Genomic DNA, 21,382 nt, shown 5'->3' on the forward strand with positions numbered 1-21,382 from the left:
AAAAAAAGCAGGTTTTCCATCTGTGAAGACGTCTCCTATCAGAACAGTTAATGAATAATGTGACACTCGTGATAAATACATGAAAAGAAGAACTCTTCGAAAAACTGCAAATGCAGTCTCTGTCTTGCACCACTAAATGGCTACAGTCCATTCTTCTTTGCTGACAGCAGCACCCAATTGCTCCTAGTCATTTCATTTTATATCAGTTGGATTCCTCTCACTGCATGGCAGGTTCCAGTTAGATCCTGGGGATGCAAGAAGAACAGGCAAGTCTGTCCCTTCAAAGAACATATGATTCAGACATCCCTGATAGTCCAGTAATGAAAACTCTGTGCTTCCAATGCAGGGAGCTGGAAGATCCAGTGCAGGTGAGTTTGATCCCTGGTTGGGGAACTAAGATCCTGTCTGCCCCACTAAGCACCCAAAAACAAAACAAAAAAGACTGCTGTGTTGATTGAATGATACAATGTTTAATAAATATCCAGCCCAGGGCCTATCCCTAAGTAGACATTCCAAAAAAACACATGTAATCTGGTGGTGGAGACAGATGTATTAACACATGGCAACACTTATGAGAAGAATCCCAGCAGAGGATGCTAGGAGAGAACTGGGGAAGGAAAAGCAGGGACAGGCTACCACCACACCTGTGTGGTGGCCCAGGAATTGCTTCAGGAAGTCCACGCTAGAGCTGGTCTGAAAACCAGCAGTTGTAAAAAGCTGGCAGAGGGGAGGAGAGGAACAAGGGGTCAAAGTAACCGATGGTAGAGCAGGCAGCAGGTGAAATACAAGGAAGCACATCACCTTTGTTGGAAGGAGCTCAATCTGTGTAACAGTGGGAGCTGCAGGAAGACCATGCCTCGCTCAGGCATTCTGGAGTTTATCTCAGAGCAACAGAGAACAAAGGAAGAATTTTAAGCAGCAGAATGCCATGAGCAAATTTTCATTTTGAAGCTCAACCCAGTGAAGTCAAATAGGGGGCAGTCATTAATTAGATTCCTTGAACTATAATCTGTATATTAATGAGTAATAATAACCTGTAACTTGCTTTCACTGACCAAGAGTGCTTTAATTGTTCCTGCAAACTGCATACCCTCCCAGCTTCACAGCCTAGAAAATATATCATACAACTCCTCTAACTGCCCCTTATAGTCAGCACTTCAGCTAAGGGGTCGATGTAGTAATAGTTGCTTGTTACTCAGGACACGGGGCTAGTTTTGCCCAGCTCAAACTAGTTGAGACCACTGAACATTCACCTGGGCCTGCACAAGTGTCCATTGAATGACCTGTCAATGTCAGTAACCTTTCCTGAAGCTTCAAATCACCCTGCTTCTCTTTTTTAATGTCTGTTTATTTGACTGCCCTGGGTCTTAGCTGTGGCATGCAGAATCTAGTTCCCCAACCAGGAATTGCACCCTGGTCCTCTGCATTGGGATCATGAAGTCTTAGCCACTGGACCACCAGGAAGTCCCGCCACGCTGTTTCTTTACCCCATAAATATCCTAAGCCTATCCCTTCAGGGAGGCCAATTTGAGATTTGTTCTCCCGTCTCCCTGCTTGGCTGCCTGTAAATAATTGCTTTCTCTGCTGCAGACCTCAGGGTCTCAGCACTGGTTTGCCCTGCATCAGGCAAACAGATGTGGTTCAGTTACCTGGTTCAGTAACAGTGTTTCTTTTTGTTGAAGACCAGAGGTGGAAAGATCAGGCAAGAGGCTGTCAGTAATTCAGGCAGTCTGAACTGAGGCGGGGACAACGAGAGCAGAGGAGAAAAGAGACTTGAGATATATTTTAAGAAAACCAAATGGTTGTACTTGGTAAGGAACTAAATATTGGGTTAAGAAATAGGCTGAGAGTCAGTAGTTTTAGAGTGGGTGATTGGTGGGACCATTCAGGGATATAGCAAAAACAGGAGCAGAGTGAAACTGTCAGGAAACAAGAGTGATTCTATTTTGTACACGTTGAGTTTGAGGAACTTGTGTGACAGCCATACAGCAATGTCTAGTGCACAGCTGACTATAGATTCAGAACGACAACTTGGCCCGGACACAACGGATCTGGAAACCAACAGCAGAGGTGGTTGAAGCCACCTGGCATCAGGCAGAGTGAGATAAAACAACCCAGAACACAGCTTAAAAAACTGCAGGCACAGGAGGAAGAAGGGAAGCCCAGGGAGGAAACAGAAAACCAGTCCTACCAGTAGGTGAGTGGTCCCCTGGGTCAAGAGAGAATTCAAGAATGCAGACAAGGTCAAATGCTGAGAAATGTTAGGCAAGCTCAAGTTTTGAGAGTCAGTTATTCCTAGCACTGAGGAAGTCACTGATATATTTGTGAGCAGTTTCATTAAGAGCAGGCAGCCAGGAGGGAACTAAGGAGGGAGTGTGGTGTAGCCTTGACAGCTGGGTTTCATTTTTTTTTTTTTTGTAATCCAAGTGACTGACTGAAGCTTTGCTTGCAAGCTTTGCCTGCTCTTCAAAGATGGCTGTCTTCAGTAAATACACTGCCAGGCATACAACAGATAAAAGACTGGGTGCTGCGCCGCCCACCCCCCCCCCCTGCCCCCGCCCCCCAACACACACACTGAGGCACCTTTGTTTTAGAGATTTATGCTGCTGCTGCTAAGTCACTTCAGTCGTGTTCGACTCTGTGCAACCCCATAGATGGCAGCCTACCAGGCTCCCCCGTCCCTGGGATTCTCCAGGCAAGAACACTGGAGTGGGTTGCCATTTCCTTCTCCAATGCATGAAAGTGAAAAGTGAAAGTGAAGTTGCTCAGTTGTGTCCGACTCTTAGCGACCCCAGGCAAGAGTACTGGAGTGGGGTGCCATTGCCTTCTCTGAGAGATTTATGGTTGACTACAATAACCGCTAACTACTTGGGCCACTTGCTTTTTCTCTTCCTATGCCTTAAATTCCTGTTAAATTCACCAATAAAGAGTGAGGCCTCAAAACCATAGGATCCACTCCCCAAAATAAAAACCTCCAGGCCCCAGCAATCAACCCCAATAAAAACAGAACTCCAGGCCCTTGTTCTCTCTACCCATGACCGTGCGGTGTGGCCTCAGGTTTGCCGTGTAATTTCCAGGTCCTGTAAGTGTTAAACTTCCCTCACCCACCACCATAGTTTCTTGATGGTTATTGAAGGGAATCTTGTAATCTTCAGACCTGCAAGGGCTGGTCCAGCCACAGCACTGGTTATTGATAGACTGAGTCCCACCCACAACACCGACAACAGTAAGTTGACAGATGGAGGTCTGTGAGGAATTAGGTAGTAATTTGACCTAGAGCACCCAAAGGACAGGTCCTAGATAAGTGAAGGACAGCCACTTCCCCAGTGATGTGAATAGAGTATAAGATTGAGAGTGGAAGGTAAGGAGGAGGCCAAGAGCCTTTAATAGCTTTTTTTTAACCTAATGGCCTGACTTTTCTCCGAAAAAAAAGTGATTTACTGATCCCCAAAGGGGAGTTGACAGGTAAGAATTTGGAAGAGTTGAAAAGGCTGGTATTCAATACAGGAAGTTGACAGAAGAGAGGTGTTATAGGCTCATAAAATTGTGATCATCTTTATAAAACACCCTTTATTCTAAATCTCAACCCCAAAGTTACTCTGATGAGAATGAAAAGTGGAACATGACTTAAAGAAGACTATTTAGCAATATTTATCAAAATGCAAATCCATTTACCTTTGGCTTCAGCAACCCTACTTCTGGGAATGTGAATAACAGATACTTCTGGCAGATATGTAGATTGATGTGCACACAAATTTATGTACTAGAGCACTATTTGTTAGTGAGTGAGTGAAAACAATTCAAGTGCCCACCATAAAAGACCAGTAAAATAAACTACAGTTTGTTAAGCATCTACAAAAGAGAATGAGGAGCACTCTTTTGAGAAGTGGAATGGAATGTATTGAGTGAATAAAGCATAGTATAGAAAAGTATTTATAGATCCTGTTTCAGACTACAAAAGTGAAAACATTCTATATTATGAGCTTGCTTGTATTTTCAGAAGGAAACCTAGAAAGTGACACAAAAAAATTATTAAAAAGAGGATCCATAGAACACTAGGAGGGTTAACACTTCTCAAAGCATATGCCCCATTATATTGTTTCAGTTTTGAGCCATATGTAGTGTATTATGTATTCAAAACAAAAAACTTAGTCTGTCTCGGAGCTGCTCCATGGCTTCCCATGACTGGGTCCTGGGCAGGGCACCTGGCACCTCCATTTATCTCTGAATTTTCTGGAACTGGATGGCTTTTTTCTGTTGTTTCAGGGCATTGGGGAGAGAACTCTTAGGTAGGAAGTTAGGTAGAAGCAACAAGGAGAGGCTTGGCTGAAAGGGATGCAAACCCATCTCTAAACTCCCATCCCAGACACACCCAGGAGAGCTCACAGATATGCTGCAAAATAACCACAGGGACTTTTCAACTCTTCTGCAGGCTCCCTAAGCACATAATGGATAGAAGTGGGACTCTCCAAGTAACCTTAGGCATTAAGGGCTCATGAATATTCTACATCTAATTATAACAGATGGAATTATGGGAAGATATAAACAATATTGCTTGCTGTTATATAACTTGTAATTGGCACTGGGCACAAGCAGGAGGAGACTGGACATGTTAAAGGGGAAAGCCAAGCGGGATCAATAGGAAGAATGAGGAGGACTTCTTCGGTTGTGTTGGACTAATAAAAGATCTGTCTGCTTGAGCTGAACTGAGCTGTAATTTGTTTGTTGTTCTACACCTTTTGGTTCATAGCTCTCAATTTTTGTGGCGACTAGACAAGAACCGAGGAAGAGAAATAAACCATCCTGACATTTGGTGCTGTGACATTTGCTGGGGGTGGGGGGGGTGTGTGGTGTCTCAGCTTTATAATTTACTATACTTCAAAAAAAAAAAAACCTTTCTATTTTTTCAAGATGGAAAGAAAAGAGTCTGGTAGAATTGATAACCCCATTTCCTCTTTCCTCAAGTATCGGGCTTCCCCTCTACCTTGCTGAGGAGCAATTCAGATTTGGGATCTGCCCCCACAAGGCAGACAGAGAAGGTCGGGCACAGTACCTGGCACACTCCTCCCTGGCCTTGGAAGCAGCTGTTCTGGAAGAGGAAGCCAACGTGCTTAAAGAAGGGCGGTACTTCCCCATGTAAGCCCTGGTATCACCCCAGGTAGGAATCCTCATGGTGTTGTTGGTACAGCTTCATCGAGTGGATTTGTTCTCACCTGTGGAATGAGTCAAGGAAGGACTGTGAGAATGTTCCCCAGGGAGAATAAGTGTAACCTGGAAGGACTAATTTTTAAATTTACACTGGGGTCTGTTTCTATGACTTTAACACTTTTTGTTACTGTAAACATTATAATGGCCTGCAACCTGAGCCACCCACCTGTGAAAGACTGTCCATTTTAGGGGACATTTGCAAGGATTGAATAGTCTCTTTACTTTTATTTCCTCACCCACCTCTACCACCCTTCCATCTCAGATCCATAAAAGAACCTGGCAACCAGGCCCTGACAAGATGGTAATTTTGAGGCGATAGCCTGCCATCTACTTGGCCAGCTGGCTCCCCGATTAAAGTTCCTTCCTTGCCTCAGCAACTCGTCTCTGGAATTCACTGGCATGTGATGCGTCGAGCAGAAGGAGCTTGGACTTGGTAACAGTTTGGCTTAGCCAGCCAGGAACCTTGCTGCTCCTGGCTAGCCGGCCCCAATCAGGGAATATTAGGGCAAGACTCTAGCAGTTGTTGGGACCAATTGTTGTCCTGAGGTTCTCTGCTTCAAAGTTCCCTGAAGCAGCACTGGCTGCCCCTAGTGCTTAGCAGTTGAGACGAGGAAAGGACAAACTTCTGGAGTCAATGGACTCAATTTATTTTGTAGGGTGAGTCTGCCCGATTCAATAGCTGGTTCAGCCAGTCTGCTTGTTTTGTGTCCTTTTGTGTTAGAGCCGAGGGGCTCCATTTTGGAGGGCAAATTGCCCCCGTGTACACACCAGGAACATTTTTCCCCTTCGATCTGGGCTTTTCCTTTACGGGACAAGCCAGTTTGGAGGCCTCGCTGTTTGTGTGTGTATATGTATGTGTGTGTGTGTGTGTGTGTGTGTATATTTGAATAACATTGGCGTGGTTCATCTGTAAAAAGAGCTCTATTTAATTGGCTTAAGTAATAGTAATAAACGCTTATAAACCAAACAATTCTAAATACAAGATAAAGGAGTTTCAGGTTCACATGAACTGGGAAGTACTTAATCTTAAATTAGTACCTGGTATAAATTTGTTGATCTAATTATAATAATATAGACAGGTCTTATCATCAATGTATTAAATAAGACAATTATTTTGAGGCACCAGCCTGCCATCTTCTGGGTCTGCTAGCTCCCCGATTAAAGTCTCTTCCTTGCCTTGCCTCAACACCTTGTCTCTCAGATTCACTGGCCTGTCACTAGGCGAGCAGAGAGAGCTTGGACTCAGTTAACACCTTTGCCCCTTTGGAAACCCGAGGTGGGGTGGTTCTCCAGCAGAGCTTGAGTGTTGGTCTTCCTTCCTGCATTCACTCCTGCTGCCTGATGCAAGGAGTACAGGGGTTTGCTGCAGCAAGCGTGCAGAGGCAGGGCAGAGAGTGAGGGCTCGGACCTCAGCTGCTCTGTGTCCAGAGTCCAGCATGGAGGGCAAAGTGTATTCAGTCCACGAGCCATTTAACAACTCTTTCCTGTTGCAGAGATAACCTGGCTCAGGGTTAAAGAGGGTAGCACAGATCCTGCCAGGATTTTGGCTTTGGCCTTGCTGGCTTGGCTTTCTGCAGTGGAAAGATGGGTCCCCCCTGAGTTGGTATTCGCAGAAGAGACACAATCACCTCTTTCCCAACCTTTTTCCTGATTACCAACACAGGGGAATGGCATCACATGCGTTCCTCCAGCGTCTTTACTGTTTGGTATTGTAACTGGTGTGTTTACTTGTCCATGTCCCCGTTACATGTATTGACTGCTAGGACTCTTTCTGCAATTTGTATCACCAGGATCTAGTACATGCTGCTGCTGCTGCTAAGTTGCTTCAGTCGTGTCTGACTCTGTGCGACCCCATAGATGGCAGCTCACCAGGCTCCGCCGTCCCTGGGATTCTCCAGGCAAGAACACTGGAGTGGGTTGCCATTTCCTTCTCCAATGCGTGAAAGTGAAAAGTGAAAGTGAAGTTGCTCAGTCGTGTCCGACCCTCAGCGACCCCATGGACTGCAGCTTACCAGGCTCCTCTGTCCATGGGATTTTCCAGGCAAGAGTACTGGAGTGGGTTGCCATTGCCTTCTCTGGTCTAGTACATAGAAGGAGGTAAATAAATGGTTCCACTCCCTCCCCTGTTCCCATACTGTTGGCAGCATCATAGAGTATTTGGGGAACACCCCAGCTGTAACGTTTGTTAGTGGGACTTAACCCAGGTCAGAGTGACCAAGGCTAGTTTGGCATACTTAAGGCTCAGGAGCCTGACTTTGGCTTTCAGATGTCCAGATGTCTTCACTGACAGTGAGCAGGGGTCGATGGCTGCTGGATCTCTTAGCCAGGTGACATTCTGCAGATGGCACCTGGAGTGATGTGGAATTTTGAACTTTACATTGCTAGTGTGTGAAATCGTGAAGTTGTGCGGTAGTTTGAACATACTAGTTGTCAGTCAAGATAGAGAGCTCATGTCTTGTAAGTGAGACAGCCCTTGGCTGGATGTCATTACTAGAAACAAGCACGCTTTGGAACAGATGCAAAAGGAGCCAAGAGACCCTTTCCCAAGGCCCAGGATACACGGCTTTTCCCGGACTCCACTGCCAGACCACCCCATTAGTTTCCTCGGCTGTGGTCACCACCATGTGCCGCTACAGCCCTTGTTCCCTTGTCCGGTGAGACCCTGTCCAGGGACCCTCGCCTGACACTCGGGGCGGGGGGGGGGTTCTGGACCTGTTGCCTGAGGTGTAGCGTGCAGGTGAGCTGCTTTACACTCCCCAGACTTTGGATGAGAGTTTCCCTTTGAAGCAGGGCCTTCCTGTGCTCCAGCTCCTCCTCTCCCTCAGTTTCTTTCAACTCCATAGCGTCCAGGTGTACTGGTAGCAGCTACAAGGTACATGAAAGATGGATGCCGGATCTCCACAGATGAGTCCCCTGTCATCTGCAAGGATCCTGCCCCCTCTGCCTCTGTCCTGTCCCTGACCTTTGTGGAAGGTTCCCTTTGCTGTCTACTTTCGCATCTCCTGCTCCAAAAGGTCAGATTCAAAGTACTGATTAGGGAGGTTGAACCTGAAACCTCCTCATGTCCATGAATTGTTCCACTGAGACAGAGCAGTCTGTTGAGTGCACAGGCCACCCTTCGTCCTTCCCCACCTCCTTGAGGCCACACATTTGGACTGCCCAGCACACTATGGAGAGAGGGAGGTTAGTGGAGTCAGCCTGGGTGCTGGAAGCAAGCCATGGGACATTTGGACTGCCCAGCACACTATGGAGAGAGGGAGGTTAGTGGAGTCAGCCTGGGTGCTGGAAGCAAGCCATGGGACATTTGGACTGCCCAGCACACTATGGAGAGAGGGAGGTTAGTGGAGTCAGCCTGGGTGCTGGAAGCAAGCCATGGGACATTTGGACTGCCCAGCACACTATGGAGAGATGGAGGTTAGTGGAGTCAGCCTGGGTGCTGGAAGCAAGCCATGGGACTGCAGCTGGCTCAGGGAAGGAACAGACCTGACTGGAGAGCAGGATGAACAGGGCAGGCAGTTCTTAACCTCAGTTCTGCAGTTTAGTTACCACTGTGACAATTCCAAGTTCGTGAGGCTGTTGGGGCCCTTCCAAAATCTGTTCTGAAAACTAGAGCCTGGCTCTCTATTCTGTCAGTTCTCTCAAGTAGGAGGGTTTCTGGCCTGGGGAGCTGACATTTGGAAGGGGTCACACTGGTAGCCTAGTACTTTGGGGACTCCTTGCACAGATGCCATTGGAGATAAATAGAGGAGGACATGACTAAACTAGCTGGTGATTTTTCTTCTTTTTTTAATTGCTGAAGCCCCCACAAAACATGCCTTGAAAACACAGTTTTAACCTGGTCTCGTTGCATCGCTGATAAAAACCTATGAAGGAGGTGGGGGTGATGGTGATTTTTATTTTTCCTTGTCAGCTAACTGGAGGTTCCCACTCTAGCATTGAGAGTAATTGGAACAGTGATGTTTCAGCTGTCGGTAGCTGGGCCAGGAGGCTCAATCCAGGTCATAAGTCAGCCTAACGAGATCTAGGGGCTGGGAGCAAATCGTGGGACATCTTCTGAGTGAAAGCTGCAGCCCAAAATATCCTCTGATGCCCAGTGGTGTGAGTGATGAGCTAGATGCTTACCACTTTCATACTTGCAGTTATTCTGACTCATGGCCAGCTATGTGGAATGGAGGAAGAGCAGAAATCAGGCAGAGGGAGAAAAGGACCCTGGGGTGCCAGGCACCCAGATGAAGAGATCACGCACAGATGAACAGTGCAATTTATGTTCTCTGGAAGCCACTGAAAGGAAAGACCTTGCATGCGAAGTGGCTTCAGTTGTGTTTCTTTGCAACCCTGTAGACTGCCAGGCTCATCTCTGTCCATGGGATTCTGCAGGCAAGAATACTAGAGTGGGTTGCCATGTTGTCCTCTGCTGGATCTTCCCGACTTAGGGATCTAAGCTGTGTTTACTGCATTGGCAGGCTGGTTCTTTACCACTAGCACCACCTGGGAAAGACCAGGATAATGTAAATATGCTGAAATACTAAACCAAGCCATCTCAAATGGTTCTGGATTTTGTTGTACCAAAAGGCTAATGATCTCTGTTTCCTGTCTTCTTTCCCCGGCTAAAGGGAAGACTTTGAATCCCAGCCCAGCTGCTGAAGGGCAGAGGGTTACCCTCTGGAGACGGGCAAGTGAGGGGGTCAAGGGGACGGTTACCTGTGTTTTGGCCATCTCTTTCTTCTCCCACCTTCTGAATCATCTGGCTCAGATGGGGTTATGATTTTCTTTGGAATTTTCTTGGGTACGATGGAGAAAGGAACTCCATTCCTAAATGCATTATAGCCAGCCTTTGAGAGTGCCTCCTTAGATGGGTTGGAAGGGATAGTACCTTCCCCTTCAATACATTCCTCCTGGGAAGCCTCTTCACCATCCTCTTCCTCTGATTCACTGGTCTTAACAGGTCTTACAGGCCGTCACCATGGACATGAGGGCGGGCCCCCATTAGAGAAGAGTTCTGCGGGTCAGTCAGCTTTAAAGCAATTACAGAAGGTAGCCCTTCACCTCTCTGCTTCCCATGAGAATATGGGAATACAATCTGACGGGGGAAATGAAACAGAAGAAAAGGAGCAGGGCACAATCTTTTAAAGAATGACATAATCTAAGGACATTACACAGGCTGAATATAGTCAAATAATTTCAGGATGGTAGACTAGACAGTTTCCAATAGACCTTGAGCCTCAGTACACTCTTTGTAACATATCAGGAAGCTAACTGATACACCCACAAGTGGGTGGAGGCCCAATTTAAATGTGAAAAAAACTTTTAGAAATATGTTTTAGGATCTTTTCAGATATTCTAAAACTTAAAACTTAAAGTGCTGAAATAAGTGATGAAAGGTTTGTAGAAAATGGACCCCAGAAGGGGTTTTGTAGGTGATCAGTCAGGATTGACTAAGTCTAAAATAAGTTATTAATTCAGTAAATGAACCTTTAAGCTGGTGTGAAATGGAAATTTGGTTTTTCTCTGTTAAAACAGACAAGTTTTCTGAAGATGCTAAACTGCCTTTAATAACAGATTTCAATTTATTTACCTTTTAAATAATCTGTATTTGCCTCTGGGATCTTTTATTGTCACTTTGGCTGCTTCACAGTGACCTATGGCCTTGCTGTATTTTAAAATGTTTGTGTGTTCCTTTGACAGGGCTTCCAAGATCAAATTATAATAAAGTTCCTTTGACCTCTAACTAAATTTGAGGTGCTTCAAAGGGCCCCTGAGGGACCCCAAAGGGAGATACTAAACTAATCAAGGTCATTTGGTATGTTAAACTATAAAGGAAGTGTTTTCCAATAAATAAATAAGTTTTATGGTAAGTGGTACAGATATTCTAGAGATTGTATAAAGTTCCTAATAAAATATTATTAGTCATAATTTTTGTTATAAAGGTGTTGTATGTCACAACAGTAATCAGATTTAAACTTGCTTCCTTAAGTTTTGTTAATATACACAGTTATGGTTTTACTCTAATGTCTTTGCAAAATGTTTCCTCTTCATATAAAAAGGACTTTACAAGTTTCTGACTTTTAGAACATACTAATGAACTGAGTAAAAATAATTGAAGAATTGTATTGAGAAAACTGATGATTTCATAAAGCTGTTAACAGAAAGGATTAGTTACATAGAACTGAGTAAATTACTATATGTAGTTGTATATGGTATCTGTCTTAAAGAATTATTGGTTTAAATCTGTGTTTTCCAGGTGTATGTAAAACTCCTTCAATTAATTATAACTTGCAGTAGTTTGGTAGATTATACCTTTTGGAGCATCTGTCTTTTTCTCTGTACCTGGCTGATCGTGCTAGTAACATATGCTTGTCTCAGAGATTAAGTCATAGATAAGTGTGCATGGCCAATACAGTGAAATTGCAGATAGCTCATTAAATCAGTTACAACTCCTTTGGTCACTCAGTAATTATAACTGGATTATAACTAGTAATACCAATCATTAGTGAAATTTGTTCTTTGTTTTCAGATTGTGCTTTGTGTGTCTGTGCTATACTATGTCATTGTCTGTATGACTTATATCCTCTTTAGTTTAGATTGTTGTCTCTTAACAGTAACTAGTGTGTAAATCAGGCCTCCAACAAAACTAATATGACTAAACACTTTGAGAAAATAATTGTAATAGTGTGATTTTAGGTATGGGAAGAAACAACAAGGGATAATGTCTCCTGGATTACAGTTAGAATCCAGAAAATTTTAATTATTGATTGGGCCTGGTCCAAAACTTAACACCTGGTGTGACATCAAGAATTTTTTGACTGAATTGGGATGAACCTTCCAACGCCTTGGGACAAAAGTTGATCATGAAATGTTTTCCAGATAATGGTCATTCGTGACCAGGAAGGAAAGACCTGAGACATGGAATGAGCAATTGCAGCCCTTCAGTGTGAGTCAGTGGGCCCTGAGAAAGGGGAATGCCTGACACCTGGCCTTCATTCGACTACAGCCACTCCAACCACTCCCTATGGTGAACCTAGAGGAAACTGAGAATGCAGGATTACAGGCCCCAGTTACCTAAGGTATATAAAATATGATTTAATGAGCCCAGAATCTTGCATCTTCCCATGCATAGAAAGATGCTAAATTTCTTAGTTTGAGATGCTACCTTTATGTTTGAAGTTCACTATTTCTAAATTTGCAGGTGTAAACTGCTCTTCCTTTTCCAAGAGGAACAAAGGAAGACTAGTCTTGACATTTAAAAACACCAGCACTAATGGCAGGCACTCCCAGGAAGATCCATCTGACAAGCAAAATGGCCCCCCTTCTCCCACAAGATTGTGAGATGGACATTGAGAAGGGGAATTTTATCCTGGAAGGGTTCATCTTACATTTATACTGGGTCTGCTTCTGTGACTTTAACCCTTTTTGTTATTGTAAGCATTATGTATGGCCTGCAGCCTGAGCCACCCACCTATGAAGGACTGTAAAGAAGTGAAACTTAACACATTCCCCTGCCTTCCCATTCTAGGGGACATTTGCAAGCACTGAATAGTCTTTTTTACTTTACTGTGTTTCCTTACCTCCCCCCATCCAATTAAAAAAACGTAGCAACCAGGCCCTGAGGAGGTGGTTATTTTGAGGTGCTAGCCTGTTATCTTCTTAGCTGGCTCCCCGATTTTAATTTCTCTTCCTTGCCTCAACACCTCGTCTTTCAGATTCATTGGCCTGTCATGCAGTGAGCATAGCTAGCTAGCTTGGACACAGAAGGCTGTCTGAGGCTCTTAAATCTAAACGCTGTAAAGGTCTATCAGCCAGACTTACACATAACAAGCCTTGGTCATCTGAACAAGAAACCTTAATGCATACCAACTGCTTATAAACTAGTAAGTTTATATTGTAATACCTGGCTCATAACTAAGCATTTAAATGAAGCCATGAGGCTATTAACATCAGGCTATGGTAATTTACATTTTAAAGCCTCCTCTGTGCTGGAAACAGTTAAATCATACTAAGGATAATCAGTCTAGTAATACTAGAAAACAGGCTGGGTGCCTTATGGACAATATATAGTTTCCCTAAGAAATAAGGATTGGTACAGAACAAGCTAAGTCAGATGACTTTGGTATATACTGGGCTACACCTAATGGAAGTTCTTAAGTTCTTATTTATGGCCTTGCTATTAACTGCTAGCTATTTTGTTTTATATTGTTTTGTATATTGCCTGTTTCATAAGTGTTGTCCCTTACATTACTAAGTATTTGACTGAGTCACTGATAAAATGATAGTATACAGTCCCATATAAGATCAGTAATTGCAACAGTGTAACTCTAGATATGGGAAAAAAGAACCAAAGGGAATATTTTCCTGGACCGCAGGAGATTCAGAAGCACAGGTAGTCCAGAGAGTTTTGAATACTGTTTTATGGCCTAGTCCAGTGACAGCACATTTAGTGGCCTATCAACAAAATCTTCATAAGACTTGGAATGAGCATTCCTAGCACCATGGGACAAAATGGTCATGTAATGCCCTCAAACCATAGTCAGCTTCATGAACCTGAAGGGGCTCAGCCAGTTGGCACTTGCCATCTATCTCTACAGAAATTAAATCATGGCCACTGAAGCTGCTGACCTTCAATACCCCCTGAAAGGAAGTCAGGGTGGAAATTAGGAATGAGGCACTCTGCTCTGGAAAAATTGTCAAAAGAGCCCTTCAGATAGTTAAACACTTTCAGGAGTAGATATTTTGTAAGCCCTGAGTCTTGCATCTTCTTGTACCTAGAGAAACATTAACATCATTGACAGGGACAGTCGATTTGGCTATTTAAGGAAAAATTATAGTTAAAATCAACATAGAGTAGCTATGGAACTGACTAGGTGACACTATGGTGTGATTTCAGACAAGTCCTTGTATTGTTAACAACTTGAGTTTTCTGACCTGTGTTAGACTTAGAATACCGTCAGCCATTCGAAAAATAAAAGCAGCAGATAACTACAGCCTTACTTTTTAAAGAAAGAAAAAGAAAGTGAAGTCACTCAGTCATGTCCAACTCTTTGCAACCCCATGGACTTTGCAGCCCAGCAGACTCCTCCGTCCATGGAATTTTCCAGGTAAGAGTACTGGAGTTGATTGCCATTTCCTTCTCCAGGGGATCTTCCTGACCCAGGGATCCAACCTGGGTCTCCTGCATTGCAGGCAGATGCTTTTACTGTCTGAGCCACCAGGGAAACACTCCACTTTTTAAAGGTCTCTTCTTTTAACTCTTACATGTGTAGAATGAGAAATTGCTCTGGACTGTATGTTGCACAGAAAAAAAAAAATGCATGTGTAATGATCAATACAAGGTTAAGACCTACTTAAATAAACCTAGACAACCAGCTACCTGGCTACAAGTCTCCTTGAAGTGTTAAATCTAAATTAGGATTCAGGCTTAATTTTTTCTATTTTGTCTGTTAATGTTGAGGTTGTCATTCCTCCAACTACTTCTGAGTCCAAATGGCTCCATTCCTTTGGACAGGATGACCTAAGCACTGACTCTGCCTAGACCACAATCAAAATTGTCATCAAACAAGACTTGGTTCTTACTCCTGCTTTGATTCCCTAGCTGCAGTAACAGTTTTACTCATCTATGCCTCTGTTTTGTTTTTCTTTTTTTTTTTTCTAGATACCTGTTTCGTTTTGTCTCTCCAGATGACACAGATTCACATCAAGATAAAGATGATGTGCAAAGAAAACCCATGCCCCCAAAGAGATTGCAGCCACTCCTCCAAACATCCAGTGGGAATAACCACAAAAGTCACGCTGGGGCCCCTTAATAGAACAGGGTGAGAGCTCCATGACCCCAACTAGGTACGGTCTATGAGTTCTGTGTCAGCATTAAAGAAGTTATAGAAGACTGACCATCTGTCCCTCATCACCCCAATAAAGATTTCTTGGGGTTCACATCTCAAGGAAAATTTAAAGTAGGAGATAGATGGTCCCTGGGCTGAATAGCTGGTGATTTTCAAATGGAGCAAAACTGAAGTTTGTCCTCAGCCAGGCAAGAATGACGTATTTCCCTTCCTCCATTGTTAGGAGGGAATAAACTGATGGGGGAGTTGTTGCAGTAAAAAGGGAAAAAGAGGAATGAGTTTTTCTTTTTTACTTCTCTGAGAGCAAAGAAGATAAAGAAGAACAGTGAGCAGGCCTGAACATTCCTAGTTTATTTTACTTTAACTGCTCTTGATTCCGAATGTCTGTAACTAAGTTTGCTTTTCTGCTCCCTAGCTCTGCAGGAGCTACGCTTCACTTGACTCTATACTAAATACATCCTCTATCTGATGTTTACCTTTACAACAGCCTTCCCCTTGTAGTTACATGTCAGAAAGAAGGCCTCAGAGCCACCAGACTGCCAGATGCAGTTATGGGTTACTGATGCCGGTTTATGACTGTCTTTGACATGATGCAAGAGGAAGAAATCACGATCCTATCACCTTTGTTTCCTCATAACCGACTCCTGACTGCTCCTGACTGTGAGCACCTGCCTTAGGGACACAGTTCTTGAGGCAGGAGCATGCTGTGTTCCCCTCTCCACTACCTAAGAATAAAAGGCACCATTCTGTTTCTTCCAAATTCTGCCTCTCTGGTTTTCATTCGGCTTCGGTGGGCAGAGAAGACCAAGGTGTTGGCCAGCAACAGAAGGAGGTCAGTCAAAGACAAATATTGTATTACTTACAGGTGGAAGCTGTATATTCATACAGATGAACTAACTTACAAAATAGGCTCAAATGTAGGAAACCAATTTATAAGAAAATGTTAGTGGAGAGGCATCAATTTAGAGTTTGAAATTGACATATATACACACTGCTGCTGCTGCTAAGTCGCTTCAGTCGTGTCCGACTCTGTGCGATCCCATAGATGGCAGCCCATCAGGCTCCTCCATCCCTGGGATTCTCCAGGCAAGAACACTGGAGTGGGTTGCCGTTTCTTCCTCCAATGCATGAAAGTGAAAAGAGAAGGTGAAGTCACTCAGTCGTTTCTGACTCTTCATGACCCCATGGACTGCAGCCTACCAGGCTCCTCCGTCCCTGGGATTCTCCAGGCAAGAGTGCTGGAGTGGGGTGCCATTGCCTTCTCCGATTGATTACAGTGTGTTCAGTAGAGTTCACAGGGCTATTCTTTAGGCCCTTTTTGATCATCTATTTGATATGAATTAGTGTGTATATATCAAATAGATGATCAAAAAGGGCCTAAAGAATAGCCCTGTAAACTCTACTGAACACACTGTAATCATCTATATGGGAAAAAAAAAACCCGAACAAGAATAGATGTTTATAGATTACTGAATCAAGTTTCTGTACACCTAAAACTGACAACATCAGAAATCAACTCTACTCCAATATAAAATAACAAATTACAAGAAGAGAAAAGGGACATGAAGAAATGCTGCCACCTTGTGGGCACTTTCCAAAACAACAAGCCTGTGCTGATGGGTGCTTAATACTTATAAGGCCTATGGAGCTGTGGTAAAAAAACACCTGTGCGGGAAATATCCTAGTGGGGGTCAGCAGAAAAGAGTTCAAAACAAGGCAGATGGTCAAGGAGTCAATGTCAAGAGGTAGATTTAGCTCACATCTTTTTAAAAAACATCACATGAAAAGATGTCAATGTTATTAAATATTAGAGAAATACAACTCAAGATTGCAACAAAGTATCACTTCACATGGGTCAGAATGGCCGCTGAAAAGCTACAAACAATAAATGTTGGAGAGGGGAAGAAGTAAAGGGAACCCTCCTACACTGATGCTGGGAGTGGAAATTGGGAACAGCTACTGTGGAGGACTTCCCTGATAACTCAGTTGGTGAAGAATCTGCCTGCAATGTGGGAGACCTGCGTTCAATCCCTGGGTTGGGACGATCCCCTGGAGAAGGGAAAGGCTACACACTCTAGTATTCTGCCTGGAGAATTCCATGGACTGTATAATCAATAGGGTCGCAAAGAGTTGGACACGACTGAGTGACTTACAGCTCACTGTGGAGGATAGTGTGCAGGTTCTTCCTAGGAGGAAAATGAGAATAAAATTAGAATATGTCATAACTCAATACACAAAAATACACCTCAAATAGATTAAAGATCTAAATGGAAAAATGGATGCCATGAAACTCGAAAACAAGCAGAACATGCTTTGATAAAAATAGCAAATTCTGAATGCAATAAACGTGGGACCCAATTAACCTTAAAACCATTGGCACAGAAAGATCATAAATGAAAGAAAAAGACAACCTTCCTAATGGGAAAAAACATTTGCAAACAAAGATACCCACAGGGAATTATCTCCAAAACACGTGAACAGCTAGTGCAGGTCAATATTTTTTTTTTTTCAGTTCAGTTCAGTCGCTCAGCCATGTCCGACTCTTTGCGACCCCATGAATCGCAGCACGCCAGGCCTCCCTGTCCATCACCAACTCCCAGAGCTCACTCAGGCTCACGTCCATAGAGTAACCCAATTTAAAAAATGTGTCAAAGATTTCTCCGAAGAAGGCATAAAAGGCCATAAAACATGAAAAGATACTCGGCAACACTAATTCTTAGAGAAAGGTAAGTCAAAAGTACAATGAGGTGGCACCTCATACCCGTCAGAATGGCCGTCTCAAAAAATCTACAACAATGAATGCTGGAAATGGTGTGAAGAGAAGTGAATCCTACACTGTTGGTGGGAACTTACATCCACTAGGGAGAACAATGCCAAGGTTCTTTGAAAAACTAAACACGAAGTGCCATGTGACCCAGCAATCTCACACCTGGGCATAGATTCAGAGAAAACCAAAATTTTAAGACACCTGCACCCCAACAAGCATGGCAGCACTATGTACACTAAGATACGGAAGCAGCCTAGGAGTAGAAGGGCTGATGAGTGGATAAAGCAGATGGGGTACCATACACAATACAGTGTTGCTCAGCCATGAATAAGACGAAAGTATGCCGTTTCCAGCCACAGGAAAGTGTTAAGAGATGATACCAAGTGAAGTAAGAGAGGGAGAGGCAAGTATCATGATGTCACCTCTAGATAGAATCTTGAAATAGATATAAATGAAGTTTACTAAATAGAAACATGCTCACAGAAACAGAAACAGGCTTTCCTAACAGGAGAAATGATGGGGGAGCAGGGAGAAATTAGCTGGTTCTGATTAACATACGTACTCTACTTTTTATAACAATATAATAAAAAAGTACCCACTCTATAGCACAAGGGGTCCTGTGCAGCCCTCCGTAATAAACTGAATGTGAAAAGAACCTGAAAAAAACACATATACATCCATATTTAAGTGAATGCTTTCTAGATGACTCGTTTAGGTAAAGAATCCGCCTGCCAATGCAGGAGATGCAAGAGACTCAGGTTTGACCCTTGGATCAGGAAGATCTCTTGGAGGAGGGAATGGCAACCCACTTCAGTATTCTTGCCTGGAGAAACCTGCAGACAGGGACCTGGTAGGCTACAGTCCATGGGGTCACAAAGAATAGTACATGACTGAGGTGTCTTTGCATGCGCACATGCACCCTGGCCAGTCCTGGGACTGTGTGGACATGGTGGGTGGCCAGGTCAGCACACAGGCCACCTCATCCCTTGGTGTCCCAGGCAGCTCCCTGCACAAGGTAATCACGCCCATGGCCCAGCATGTCAGGTGCCTGTGAGTTCCTCTTCACGGCTCAGCCCCCGGGGATGAGAGTCAGGATGCAAAGAGAGGGCGGGAGTGGCCAGTGTTCACAGAGCCCTTGGGCAGGTGGGCTGGTGGACACAGGGGAGTGAAAGGGAAGCCGAGAGGGACCTGGGCGGGGGCAGGTTGGGGATCTGGTGATGATGAGCAAGGGCAGGTAGCAGCAGGGGTCGAGGGCTGGTGACAGAGCAAGGACAAGGGGGGCCTGAGGCAGAGACAGATCCTGACTTGTCTTCCCGCTCACTCTGGCGCCCCCTGGGAGCCCCCGCCTTTCTGAGCCTCAGTCTCCCCTCCTTCCTGTCTGAAATGGGCATGATGGCAGTGTGCATCTGACAGACAGGGATGTTTATGCAGAAAGAGGAAGCAGTTGATCAACCGCCAAGTGCTGTTCAGCTCCTCTTGGCTGTGCTGCAGGAGTGCAGGCTCCAGTGCTCACAGGACACACCTGCGTGTGCTGGGTGCTGGCCTCGAGGCCATCTGAGCCTGTGCCCAGTGTGCCCGGCCAAGGGGACAGCTGGGTCCTGCCTGCAGGGATGTCACAAGGGGTGGGGTCAACGTGGGGACCTGGGCTGGGATCTGTCTGCCTGGCACATTCTGTCTCCTTCCCCATCTGCATGGGCTAGGGTCTGAGGCTGCATCCAGATGGTCAAGTTCAGGTGCACTGGCCTCTGCAGGATGGCAGCCCCTCCAGGTGACCACCATGGCTGGACTCACACATCACACAGTGGGTTTGCTGCCTGGCTTTGCCCACTGCTGGCTGGCTGGATGGAGTGTGGGGGCCCTGTGAGGGCTACTCCCCAGAGGGCACTGCACTAAGTCCTGGAGCTGCACTGTCCTGGGTCCTACACATAAATCTCAGTAGAACTAAGCTGCTCTTCTGAAGCCACATAGGATATGGAGTTGGGGTTTTTTCCATTTTATTGATGTGTAGTTGACTTGCAAATGCTGTGTTAATTTCTGCTGTACAGCAGAGTAACTCAGTTATACACATGTGTACATTCTCTTCATGTTCTTTTCCATTATGGTTTATCACAGGATGTTGAATGTAGTTCCCTGTACCATACAGGTCTTGGTTATTGAGAATAGTGCTGTTATGACCAGGTGTATGTCCAGGAGTGGGGTTGCTGGATCGTATGGCAATGGAATTAGTTAAGATGAAACCAGAACCTTCCTTAGGATCCTAAACTTTCTCAGATCACAGCACCTTTCATTTTGCCTTAATTTCACATAGTCTCCAGGACAAAAGAAATACCTAACAGCTCTGCTTATTAAATAGTTAGGCTGAATGATTTAGTATTTGTCCTAAAAACTTTGAAGCTGATTGTAAAGTAACATTGAAACAAATTTAGTTCATCCTCACCCACAGTTGCTCACTAGTGAAGGAGAGTCTTGTTAGAAGTGTTTGGGTATCACCCTCATTTCCTGGTCAGTGTTAACTTTTGTGTGGGACTCGCTTATTGGAAAAAGTTTTCAATGCTTTGTATTTATTTCTCTTTTATTTTTAAAATTTTGAAAGTATAATAACACATTTACAGGAGACTTAGAAAATACAGAACAAAGTTATATATAGTTCCACTGTATATTACAATTTTTAAGTATCTAAATTAAGATTTTTAGCTGGAGTTTCAATATCAAACTCTCAATAATTAATAGAATAAACATACAGAGCAGAAGGATATAATATACCTGAAAAGCACTATGAACCCATTCAACATAATTTTTTTTGCACTTTGTCATATGTCCCTAGATCTGTTCCAGTGTTCCTAGTTTATAGCCTGTGGGAACTGGAATAAAATTTGTATCCTACTGTTGTGTGAAAATTGTATAAAACAGATATATTCAGTGCTTTTTTAAAAACCTGTGGTAAAATACAACATGAAATGGACTCTTTTCACTGTTGTTAAGCGTTCAGTTCTGTGGCATTAAGTACATTCACATTGTTTGCAGCCATCACCACCATCCATGTTCAGAACTCTTTAATCTTGTGAAACTGAGACTTTCTCTCCGTTAAATATTAACTCCCCTAATCAGCTCTGTTACCCAGAGAGGCCTGGAAATGGTGGCCTCGCCAACAGCAGAAAGATACCCAGACCCCTTGATGGTGGGTTTGAAATTCAATTTTCTGCTAAAGGAAACTAGGACTCCTCGGACAAATGGCAGATTCTGGGTCAAGAATAGAAACTATTCAAGTTGTACCTGGAATATTTTGTCAGAGCAGAGGAACCTTCAGACCCACTGGAATGGTATTAAAAGGATCTGGGACTTGAAGAGACCAAAGATGGGACACTTTGAACATCAGCAAGAGGAAAAACTGCAGCAGATTGAAATGCATCTAAGTTTAAATCTGGAGTTTGTTTTTTTAAAAAATTGAAGTATAGGTCATTTACAATGCTGTGTTAGTTTCAGGTGTACAGCACTATGATTCAGTTATACATGTATCTATTTTGTTTCAGATTACTTTCCATTGTAGGTTATTAACAATATTGAGTAGAGTTCC

At 43.9% G+C, this 21,382-nt stretch overlaps 2 long non-coding RNA genes across 2 annotated transcripts in view; both read left to right on the forward strand.

Moving 5' to 3' along the window:
* The window catches only part of LOC138423292 (uncharacterized), a 33,425-nt gene extending 17,624 nt beyond the window's left edge, over positions 1 to 15,801 (forward strand). Inside the window, exons 2-4 of the long non-coding RNA XR_011250214.1 lie at positions 12,073 to 12,272; positions 14,137 to 14,300; positions 14,855 to 15,801. This is a non-coding gene — a long non-coding RNA (uncharacterized lncRNA). The remainder of the gene's footprint in view (positions 1 to 12,072; positions 12,273 to 14,136; positions 14,301 to 14,854) is intronic.
* Positions 1 to 21,382, forward strand: part of LOC138423293 (uncharacterized) — a 150,961-nt gene that overhangs the window by 17,877 nt on the left and 111,702 nt on the right. The gene's annotated exons all lie outside the window — the stretch shown is intronic.

Source organism: Ovis canadensis, chromosome 18 (genome assembly GCF_042477335.2).
Source record: "Ovis canadensis isolate MfBH-ARS-UI-01 breed Bighorn chromosome 18, ARS-UI_OviCan_v2, whole genome shotgun sequence".
In the NCBI taxonomy this organism is placed as follows: Eukaryota; Metazoa; Chordata; class Mammalia; order Artiodactyla; family Bovidae; genus Ovis; species Ovis canadensis.